Raw genomic sequence first — 12,134 nt, forward strand, 5'->3', positions numbered from 1 at the left:
AAGAGCTCCTTCTGGTCCAAAGGACTGTGAGATTATCACAGAAGGGCAGGTAATGTAGCTCTGTAGTAGAGGATTTGCCTCCCATGCACAAGCCCCATGTTAGAATCTATCCCCAGCACCAAAGGGGAAAGGGGGTCAATACTTAAGCAGATTGTCATTTTTGCAACAAATGTAATCATAATGAATCCCTTTCTGCTTAAGAATGGTTATAGGTCAGATGGCAAATCATTGGAAGAAGTCTGAGAAAACCATACACCACACTTCTAACAAGCACAGCTTTTGAGTTCTCTTAACCATCTCTCTTACACCCAGCCAAGGAAAACCCCTGACTTACCAGGGCTTTCCCCTCTAACAACTAGAGACTTCCATCTACTTCCAGAACAACTTACAATCTTGGAGAAGTCCATACTTCCCAGGTTCATTAGGCCTTAGTGGCCTGTTTGTCTCTGTATAGAAACTATCACAAAGCCACTTTACTACAGTCATGCATTCTATGTGCCAATGTTACAGGTAAAGCAGAAAGGTGGAAGAAGAGGAGCAGAGCACAGCAACCAGGCCCTCTGTTGTAAACTCAAGAACCCATTACAGTACTGAGGACAGTCTGGCAGCTTACGAAATATTTACATCTGCTCCTCCTTCCATCACTGTCCTTCCAGGTCTCCTGGGCAGCCTCTCTGTCCAGCTCCCTGTTCACACCAGGACTCCAGGATTCTCTCCTCAGTCTTCCTCTCAATCTGAGACGTGTATATATGCTTTCTTACATTTCCAGTCTCAGCCGACAGCATTATCACATACTTAAGAATGAAACATCCAATCTGACCAAAAGTTGGGATTCTAAAATATCTAAGCATATCAAAGTTAGCTAAATTCAATAAAAGTGAATTTAACAGAATAAAATATAATCTCCCACAGTTGCAGTCCAAAACTAATTCAGAACCACAACGAAGAGTCGGTTTGGTACAGAGAAGACTTACTCAGCACTAGGCTGTGTGCACACTGTGGTGAGGAGGAAGCAAATATTAACATAATGTGGTGTGTGTGGAACGCCAACACCCACTCCTAACACAATTAAGGAGCTACATCTATAAGACATGCAACTCCAGATCTTTGCATAAACCATGCATGGGGAGTTGATTGTATTTTAGACACTACAGCTTAAAGACAGAATTTAGAAAAAGGAAAACCACTGGTGAACAGACATGGAGCCAAGTCATATAACTAAGAGCTTACAGGAGGGAAGTGGTGGCGCACGCCTTTTATCCCAGCACTCAGGAGGCAGAGGCAGGTGGATCTCTGTGAGTTCAGGACCAGCCTGGTCTACAAGAGCTAGTTCCAGGACAGGATCCAAAGCTACAGAGAAACCGTCTCAAAAAACCAAAACAAAAAAAGAAGCAAGAAAAAAAAAACAAACAAAGAGCTTACAAACTGTAGGTGTTTCCATTCAGAATGACTGAGAATACCCGATCCCGTTTGAAGGGGCATGCTAGTACTATATGACTCCAAGACAGAACAGTGTAGGTTTCCAGAGAGGATAAGAATTTTCTTACAGTTCTAATTTAAAGTATTGTAGGCTGACTCTAGAGTGAGGGCTCTCAACTGAGAATGAATTTATCCCTTTCAGCTGCCACACATCCCACAGCACAGGGAGGCCCCAACCAAAGGATGAACCATCTAAACAGTCAACAACCCAGGCTTGAGAAGTGCTGCACTGGATGTAATGAGTTTGCTGTCACCAGAGTTCCCCACCATGCACACCAGGAAATGTCTAGGTAAGGCCGAAGACAGAAAGAACTGAGTTGAAAAAATATTTATATATACTGTTTCCATAACTAAAAAACAAAAACCCTGCTCCCTTCCATTATACTCAAATAATGATAGAATCAGACTTATGTGCACATTTCATAGGTAATTTTCACAACCAACTGAAAACTCAGAACTATTTTATCTTGATATGATGTTGAATTAGCTTGCCCTAATGTCATAATCGAAGTCAATACTTGATCTCAGATCTGACTCCAATTTCAAAGACGTAGGTTTGTACATACATATATCGCTGCACAGAACACAAACAAATTGCTCTGGAAGCTTTCGTGCTCCAGAAAACCAAGTCACGTTCATTCCAGAGGTACCAGAATAATTTCTAAGCAGGTTTACCCTCATTGCAAACCTCTCTGGCTAGGAGAAAGAGGGAAGCATTATTTGAAATATTCCTGTGATGAAGGAGACACAGTTATCCTGATTGTCCCCAATTGCCTACTTCTGTAAGAGCCAAGGAGCTCTTACAAATCCATGCAATCTCAGTCAGAGCTGGGATTAATGATGACATCCCTTTATCCACAGGCGTGAAAGCTCAGGATGGACAGACGTTTGAACATCCCAACTGGGAATCCTGCCCTTAACAAATACACTAGATGCAGATACATGGTTTCTTGGCTGCCTGTACTCACACCCATCTGTCAGGATGGCAGTGTGCCTGCTCACATGTTGGTCAAACTGTCACTAGGGCATAGGTGCCAAGCAATGATAGTTTTAAATGGGCAGCTTGCACAGCACTGTAGAGCCTGCTCTTCTGGAGGGAGAAACTCTGTGACAGTACTACGAAGAGTCGCAATCAGGAGTGTAACACTCTGATCAGTCTCGACACACAAGCAGACAGGATCTGGACTATAGAAGGAAACCGGACCAAGTCAGTCATCAGAAAGGTACGGTGAGCACAGGTGAGTGGACGCAGAGCTCTGCCGTGCCCACCTTGCATCCATACACACCATCCTGACTCTTATGCAGCAAAAGCCTTTACTCAACAAGTCATCACTTTTAAGCAATGGAATGCTCTGTCTTCCATTCTAACTAAAGCAAAAACTATACTGTTTTCTAGTAGTCTGTCTAACATTATGTGAGTGCTGTTTGCTAGCCGGTCACTTTTAAAGTGACAGAGTCTGATGTATATATTCAACATGATCTTTTAAATGCAAGAAACAAATAAGAATCCCACTGGTGAGCACAAAGGGACAAGGTTTAATTTGTATGAGAAAAGAAATCAAGAACTTTAGTGGGTGATAAACAGAAGCCAAGTAGTTTAAGTCAGGAATTAAAAGCTTAGGACTACTCCCCATCACACCCAACCAGGAGCTGCCCTAACCCAGTTACCATTCTACTGGTAAAGAACTTTTGGATGGCAGTATCATCCTAACACATCACAACATTAGGAGCCAGTGTTCTTCATTTGGTCCGTATGATCTGGAAGAGCAGCTGAGCATCACCACTCACCTAACAGTCAGGACATACTTATGGAACACCTGACAGTCCTTCTCTGTCAACACAAATAAATCTGGTCCCACCAACTTTTCTCAACAGATTTACTTCTCAACTCTTTTATCACCTCAGTGATTCAACTCTCAGACCCTTTTCACATTTAGTCCAAAAGTCATCTACAACAAGTCAATGGACTCCATTTGTCTTTCCAAGTGCAATTTGATACAGATAGCACTAAGGAGTCTTAAAGTCCGTATTTGTCAATATCCATCACTGAACACAACAACAAGAGTCTAAAATGTACCGTTAGCCTTTGTTATATTCTGGATAACTGCCTCTCAAAAGCCCTTGTGGTACCGGCTTGGGCACCAGTCCATGGTAATACTGAGAGGCGGTGAAACCATTAGGAGGTTGGAGGAAGGTCACTGAAGATGTGCCCTTAAAAATGACATTGCCCCCTTCCTGTTTTCCTCTGGCCCCTGGACACTAGCAGGTAAGCAGCTTCCCCCATCACATACTCTTGCCACAATCGTCTTCCCTGCCATGACCCCACAGTAACAAGGCCAACCAACAATGAGCTAGCATCTCCTTGAGCCAAAGTAAACTCTCCCTGGATTATTTTGTTCAGGTGACAGAAAGCTAACACGTGCTCCTAGGAAGTACTAGAGATGAACAACATGACAAAATATCACTCTCGTAGTTTTCCAGCAGAACTCTGTCACACATAGTGGTAAATCAAGAGTCATGGTTATCCCTGGTCCTCCTTCACATGGCCCTAAAAGTCTTCTCTTAATACCATTTCCTGCTCAAACATCCACCTGGTCAGCTGTTTCTACTCACCAATAACCATCCATTCTTAAACTGCACCTCCTCACTCCTCACTCCAAAATACCCAGCTCCTACCTGTGACGACTTTGCTCTACACATATTCCCATTTTTGTCACGACTCAGGTCATTGTCTACCTGCATATATCTGTAGTCATAACTGCTCATTCATTTTCTCCCATCTTCATTTTGATATTCAACTTATGAACTATGGCCAACTGATTGTTTTGCAAAGATTTTAAAAAGTCATTCTATAGAGAAAGAGAAGTCTTCAACAGATGGTTTAGGAGTAAGTGGACATTCACAGATGAAACAAAATGAACCAAGATTTAAACTCAAATCATGTACAAAAAACTAGCCCCAAATAGATGACAGATATGAGAAACAGGAACATAAAATGGTGGACTACCTAGAAGAAAATATACAAACATCCTCCTGACCAAGGGCTAAGCACAGAATTCTGACGCCAAGGGCACAATCCACAAAGGATGTGTGTGTGCTGCAAAAGACACTGCAGGAGAACGCAAAGACAAGCCCGGAACTGAAAGAATATACTCACGAGCCCTGCGTTTGGCAAAGATGAATCCAGAACATATTTTAAAAGCTCTAAGAAAACAAACAATCCAATTATAAAGTGGGCAAAAGACTTTAAGATTCAAGTCATCAAAGAAGATGTGAGAGGCAAATAAGCAGAGGAGATCAGCCCTAGGGAAGTGCAAATGGAAGTGAGAGCTGGATCTCAGTGATGGCGGGGCTATGAGAGCGCGGCTGCACGAGCAGAGCCTGGCAGCTCCTTAAGCTGAGCACACACCACACAACCCAGCAGTTACTCATGGGCATTGATCCTAGGAAAAACGGAAGCTTTACGCTCACACAGAACCTGAAAATGAACACTCATAGCAGCTTCACTGACAATTACCACACCCTTCAATGGCTACATAAAATGGCAGACAGTCATACAATGGATAAGCAATCACTAAAAAACTAGCAAACTGACAACTCAGCACTAGTAACTCCTTATTCAAATTCCAGCTTTCAGATTGTGTTTCTACACTTTGAGTTCACACATCCGCATAACCACCACCACAATCAGAGCATGAGACTGTCTTTCACCCAAAGAAATAGCCCTAACCTAACAAGTACTAGCCTGCCTTCCATTTCTACACTGTTGTCAATGAGAATGCTACAAAAAACCCAGCTTGGCTGGCCACTTTCTAAGTCCGAGCTCCTACACATTTGGAGGAAGGAGGCTGCTGCTCCTTTAAAAAGACTTTGGTAGTGGAGCCAGGAGATGGCTTGGCTGGTAGGTGAATTCAATCCCCAGGACCCACATGGTACAGGGAAAGAACTAGCTCCCACAAGCTGTACCCTGACCTCAACATGTAGACCCATACTCACATAATAAATAAATCAACATAAAAAAAACTCAAGGTTTTTTTCCTTTTTGTTTTATCTAAGGTGCTTAAGAAAAACTTCTAAGAAACGAAAACCTCCGTCTCTTTCAGGTGAACCAGGATAGCTGTCCTCATTATTACCCTAATGGCTGCTGAGAGCTGTTCGTGGCTGAATATTCAAATGTAATCACAATCTCACACTGAGCATGTTCATGAATGTAGCGCCCCCATACATGGCATCTTCCCCGTGATGATGTGCAAGCTTCCCTCCCAGAGAAGTCCCTTGCTTGTTTGGCAGAGAATAGGGCTCTGCAAACTACCTGCAGAGCTCTGCTCCTTGCATGAAAGCCTCTTTCTAGCCTTTTAGAATCTCCTAGCTGTCCCCAGCCTTCAGTTAGCGCTCTGCACGAAGCCTGTGAGCTCCCTGCTAACTGCTATGTGCACCAACAGCCACTCCTTTTGTCACGGCCTGGTGTTCCACTTGATGATGGGGAGCTCTTTCTGTTTGGGGCTATTATAAAGTGTCTACAAGTATTAATGAAAAAGTTTCTGTACAAATGCAAACTTTCATTTATCTAGGATAAATGTCCACAAGTGCAACGGAGGGATCTTATGTTAAACCTTATGTTTAAATTTTTGAGAAGCCGGGTGGTGGTAGCACACGCCTTTAATCCCAGCACTCGGGAGGCAGAGGCAGGCGGATCTCTGTGGGTTCGAGATCAGCCTGGTCTACAAGAGCTAGTTCCAGGACAGGCTCCAAAACTACAGAGAAACCCTGTCTCGAAAAACCAAAATAGATAGATAGATAGATAGATAGATAGATAGATAGATAGATAGATAGATAGATGATAGATAGATAGATAGATAGATATTTGAGAAACTGCCAAATTAATTTCAGAGTGTCTGTATCTATACATTTTACAGACCCACTAGCAAGTTCTAAGAAGATAAATTTCTAAGTCATTACTTCTGAAATATATTCTACAAGCCTGGGGGGAAAAACAACAAAAACAAAAACAAGGCTAAATCTCTTAAGCATTATAACATGAATTCAGCTTTAACAAAACACAATTTAAAAACTTTTCTGATGTCTAAGAAGACTTTTTCTCATTACCTCCAGCAGAGAACTTGTAACTATACAGAATTTGCACACTGATGGCCACTGTCGTACAGAACACTAAACCGTGGGGGTTTAGGAAGCACTGATACCTACAGTAAAACAGTAAGTTCAGTCCATGAAGACTAAAGGTCAATCACACTTTGTAAGTACTCGGTTTTCTGAGACAGGTCCACAGTGCAGCAAGATAGAGGAAGGCCAAAAGGTGGGACTTGTTCAACACTTACTTGGTAAAATAACGAGAAATGCAACCTCAAGTAAAGCTGTCATTATCCTGGTTATAAGACTTCAAACTCAATTGTTTTTTAGTCTTATGTAAAAATCGACAATTATATAATGCGGTCTCTCTGAGGTTCTTAAAATAAGAAGTTAAGTCTAGAGATGAAGCTGCTAACCAATCAACTGCAGTCAGCCAGCTGATTCAGAGAAATCTGACGCACAGACAGCAGTTAGAAGGCCCTCGTTTTTAGTCCAAGCAACCACTCCTGATACTGAGCTATCTGAGGTGCGCTTCCTTCCAGTGTCAGTGCGATGGATGCTTTAAAAGTACATGGCAGAACATTCAGAAATTTCCAACTAATTACTCTGCCATTTAATTACTGACTCCATCCAGTCTCTCTTCCTACTTAATGCACGTAACTTCCTGATACATATTGATTCTCATATAGTACTACTTGAAAAATATGTCCATCTCAATTTTTGAATCCTAGAGCACAGATACCCATCCTCTGGACCAGACACCCATACAAAGTCAGGAGTTGATGCGGACTTATCAAAATGCAGTCACCAGTCACCTAACAGCCTGTCAGACAACGACTAAGCACAGAGGAGTCCCATAAAATAATGTCACCCAGTGACACTGGAGGCAGTCAATTGTACAAGTGCACTGTGGTGTCTGCAGCAGTCAGCTTGTACAAGCTTACCTTTTTGTTGTTGTTGATTTCAAGACAGGGTCTCACTATTGAAGCTCAAGCTGATCTGGAACTATGTAGACTGTGCTGGCCTTGAACTCACAGAGATCTACCTGCCTCTGCCTCCCCAGGAGCTGGGACTAAAGACTTCTAAGCACTGTTACAGTTCCTTCCACACAGTTCATCTGTATAAGCATACTGAGATAGCCACACAGTCCGTCTGATAATATGATATGTTCAAACATTTGTCATTTAATAACACAAGACTACCTTACCTGAAGCCTAAATATGATTCATAACATCAGTTTTCCCAAGTTGGCATACATATTACACCTAAAACAATTCTTAAGTTTATTAAAGAATGGCAATAAAGTGTCCTTGTCATCAGTTAGTACTTGTTGGTAAATGTACTAACTACTCTGGGGTCAGGACACTCCTCATACCTCCCTAGGCTCTGAAGAGTTTCTTTTAAAGCATTGCCTAACCAGGTGAGGCATGCATACTCCCCTCCACCCCCACCACTACACATAACTGGACACTTCGGTAAACCAGGAAGATTGCTGTGAGCTCCAGCCAAGCTGAAATACACAGTGAGTTCTTGGGCAGCCTAGACTACACAGTAAGATCCTTCTCATAAAAACTGAAATTAATAAAAATCCATCAAGTACTACATATGCACTACCCAAAAGAATTATGCGCTTGAATTTGAGCACCAAAAAAAAAAAAAAAAAAAAAAAAAAAAAAAAAAAAAAAAAAAAAAAAAAAAAAAAAAAAACAGGCAACATTTAGAAATGCAGTAAGACTATCAGGAAAGTGCACCAAGTCACTTCAATGCAGCAACCTCGGCAACATGGGGCTCGGACACCATTCTCAGAGAGATTAAATGACACTAGCCATCCTTCCGGCTTTACAATGACAACTGCAAACACAGTCAAGGAAACATGGGCTAAAAGTTTCCCCACTGATCTCAGGGCTTGGCTGCTGAAGACACCGCCCTTCTAAACTCATCTCACCTCCTATCGCTTTAACAAAACAGTATGACAGAACAGGTCTGTGCTTAGCAGTAGCCATGTGGTCTGGTCTCAGATGAGGGAATCAGTCTGTGTCCTCTCCCTCTCAAACAGAACCTTGACAAGCATGAAAAATACCCTACCGGCCTAAAACACAGGCTTTCAGCCCACCCAGTTACCAGTCCACTGGGGACCCAACCGAACCAGCTTCCCGACAGCCCCATTTCACCCTCACATTCCCAGCTGGCTCACAGCCTGATGCATGGAGAGAGGGAGCCTTTGCTCGTTTGCATAAACTCAGGAGTCACCCCTCCGCATTTGATGCAAGGTAAATTCCACTTCCAAATCTGTTTATCTTTCAAATCAAAAATGCCTTTAAGGTTTTTATTTTTCAGATCAAATCCTATTCATAGCACGTCTATTAGAGAGGTCTTTAAGGGGGGGGGAGTCAAAATTTAAATCTTTGTCTTCTCTAGACATCTGGGACAGTCATTTATTATTATTTCACGTTAGTTCTCAGAGTTAAGAGAAGCTGGCCTATTTCCTGTAAGAAGTTTAATTTTAGGGCCTGTCAACATTTTAAATGCACTGCTGTTATTTTTAAAATATACACAGGCATACTTGAATGAGACTCGGCATAAGCTTTCCATATAACCATTCCCTGGGCACTCGGTAACTTATTAGATGCCAGGCTCCCTGCTTAACACATCAACTCCATCATCTCATTTGTTTAACAAATAGACTCTCATCATTTCTGCAATGCCAAGTATAAGCAGCAGCCATTACAGCTATCAAAGTGATATCTGTACTGGATACTAGCGCTGCACCGAATCACTAATGCCTAACACATATTTGTTATCCAACTCAACCCATGTTCCTGGGTTAGCACAGACACTGCATCAGCGAAGCTGAGTCGCAGAGACTGCCATCTGTGGCACAACAAGGAAAGCCATTATTAAGTGATGTCAACTTGCATTCCTTTCTACAGGTAGATGAGCATTATCTTAACTGATCAGAAATTGAATGCCTGTCATAATTGTAAGTTAAATCTCCTCAAACAATATGATTAGCATATCACAAAAAAGTGAGATGCCTTCTTCCTGAACTCTTAAAAATAAGTGCTGCTCTACATTGTGGTTTTTTTACTATTTTGAATCCAGACTCAACAGATGGGCAATTCCAGTTTGAGAGAGAGAGAGAGAGAGAGAGAGAGAGAGAGAGAGAGAGAGAGAGAGAGAGAGAGAGAGAGATTAATGAAGCTCTTCAAAGATCCCCTAAGTTTAATCACCACCTTCCCAATAGCAAAATCGTCTTTCCAAATTGTTCCAAGAGCAGCAGGGGAGGGAAAGGAAGAATTCATACATAAAGAATGGCTGATTTTAAAGATTAGACAACAGAAGAAAACGGGTAACCTCAACAGGACTAGAGCGTGTCAGTCACTCTCCCCATCTCTCGAAAGACACTGGCGCAGTTTTACACCTATGGCTATTCGGGCTGGAAACGGTCTAAAATAAACTTTGACGCTGGAGGAAACCTAACTTTTGCCTTTGAAGACAGGGAAATAGAGAACTTGCGATGGAGGCCAGAGGAGCAAAACCAGGAAGGAGGCGAGAAGCTGGCAGCCCTGGGGGCTCGCCTCAGGGCCTCGCCGCACCGCTGCTAGAGGAGGGACGGGCTCAATCCGGGTCCAGGCCCCTGTCATCCCTTGTCCGCCACCCAGGCCCGCGCCCCGTTTCGGGCATCCTTCAAGAACCCGGCTTCCCGCAGCTCTGCGAGCAGGCTAAGAAGCGAGGGTTCCCGGGCAGGCCCGACTCATCCGCGGCGCCTCCCGAGGCCTTAACGAGCAGGCGCCGCTCTGAATTGACGCCGTACCCACCGTCCCGCCGCCACCCCCTAGCTCCCTACCCAGAGTTGCCAATCAGTCGTCCACAGCGTAGTACGAACTTCCCGCCGCTTCCCTCGACTCGCAAGTTGTCTACGGCGCTGTCCCCGCCACACCGTGCAGTACTGAGCCTTCCCATTGGCTGCGAGCGATGGGAAAGGCGGGGCGAGAGAAAAGCCGCGCTTCCCGGCCACCTCTGAGAGCATGCCGGGAGTTGTGGTCCTTACTCTCGCTCCATGCTGGGAATTGTAGTCTTTGAGCAGCGGAGATTGGGGGGGGGGGGGATAGTGTTCTCTGAGCCCGAGGACTTCTGGGAAATGTGGTTTTCGGCCCAATGGCTGTTTTAAACAGTGTGGCACTCAAAGCTGTAAGAACCTAAATAAATATTACCAGAGCTAAGTGAAGCTTGATTTATTAAAATGTAGACAAAGAGACTTATTTCAGATTTCGAAGCCCGTCTTCTTTGCTCTGTTTCACCTGTCTCCATCGTCCTAGGGTGGAAAGACCGGGTTAAGCTACAATTTGGATCTGAGTCTTCTGAAGCCCTGGGAAAGGCTTTGGGTTTGGGCGGTGTTATTGTTTCTACTATTGTTTTACCAATTTAAAATTTGGGGTGAGGTTGTTTGTTCCTTTTCCTTTTCTTTGAGACAGGGTCTCACTAACTCTAGCTATCCTGGAATTTACTATGTAGACCAATCTGACCTGGAACTCACAGAGATCCACCTGCCTCAGTCTCACAGGTGCTGAGTTAAAAGTGCATGCCACCACACATGGCCTGTGTTGTTTTCTTAAAGCGGATCCTAAAACAATAAAAATAAGAAAAAAATAGCCCTCACAAAACCGAAGTCGCTGCCCAGTGTGCAGTGTAACATTGACCTTCATATCTTGAATCCACTGCCCTAGGTAGCTCCACCTACTCCCGCTTCTTCCCCGCCTTGGGTTCTGCCGGTGCAGTAGACCCATAAAAGAATTGCACTACGTGTCCCACTGCTCCCGGGCTTCTGTTGAATTTGACCCGTGGGGGATCCCGAGAACTGAAAGAAAAGAAAGGTCAGCTAAAGAAGGTGATGTTTCTTCTGATTTCTTCCCAACGACACACACAGGCAAGGAAGTCCCTTAACTGAAAAGGTCATGCTCCCTGGGCCTCCCACAAGTATGCAATGAGGCCCCTGTGATTGGCGCGCGGGGGGAGAGGGGGGAGCGCGGGGGGGGGGGGAAGGGGGGCTAAAGCTGAAAACACAATGGCTGTCTCTGAGCCACAAGTCACTGCTCTGTCCGGTGTGGCTCCAGCCCCACACCTTTCTCAACAGCCTCATCGAATAGAAGCTCTCCTCCACGGATCCTCTTGTGGCATCTGCTTGCTGTATACGCCCTGACGGAAATGCAGGCACAAGGTGAGCTCTTGATGAATATCCGTCAGTAAAGAGGTCTCAAGATTCACACATCTCACGAGTGTGAAGTCCCACAGCAAGGCTCTGTGGTCGGAATGCTTTGAGTGAAAGACATTCTGCACGTACAAACACATCCACACATCTGAGCCCGGAGTGCAATTCGCTTGTTACGGTGTGACCGTGTTCCCCTGACCTCGCCACAGACATGCAGAGAAAAAGGTCCCTGCTTCCACACTGAGTTGACGATTGGCTGACCTCAAAGCACAGTTAAGTCAGCGCCAGTGTATTGTCTGTTCCGAGGTGGGAAAAGAACGTATCCCAGAGCTCGTGGCTCTGGCACCCTCAGCCGGAT

The 12,134-nt window shown here is 44.2% G+C and overlaps 1 protein-coding gene across 2 annotated transcripts in view; it reads right to left on the reverse strand.

Annotated features, from left to right (window-relative positions):
- Vrk1 (VRK serine/threonine kinase 1) overlaps nucleotides 1–10,522 on the reverse strand; it is a 68,885-nt gene extending 58,363 nt beyond the window's left edge. For both annotated transcript variants that reach the window (XM_038337802.1, XM_038337801.1), the window contains exon 1: nucleotides 10,415–10,522. The gene's annotated coding sequence lies outside the window, so the exon portion shown is untranslated. The remainder of the gene's footprint in view (nucleotides 1–10,414) is intronic.
- Nucleotides 10,523–12,134: the final 1,612 nt, after the last annotated feature.

This window comes from Arvicola amphibius, chromosome 7 (assembly GCF_903992535.2).
Source record: "Arvicola amphibius chromosome 7, mArvAmp1.2, whole genome shotgun sequence".
Lineage (NCBI taxonomy): Eukaryota > Metazoa > Chordata > Mammalia > Rodentia > Cricetidae > Arvicola > Arvicola amphibius.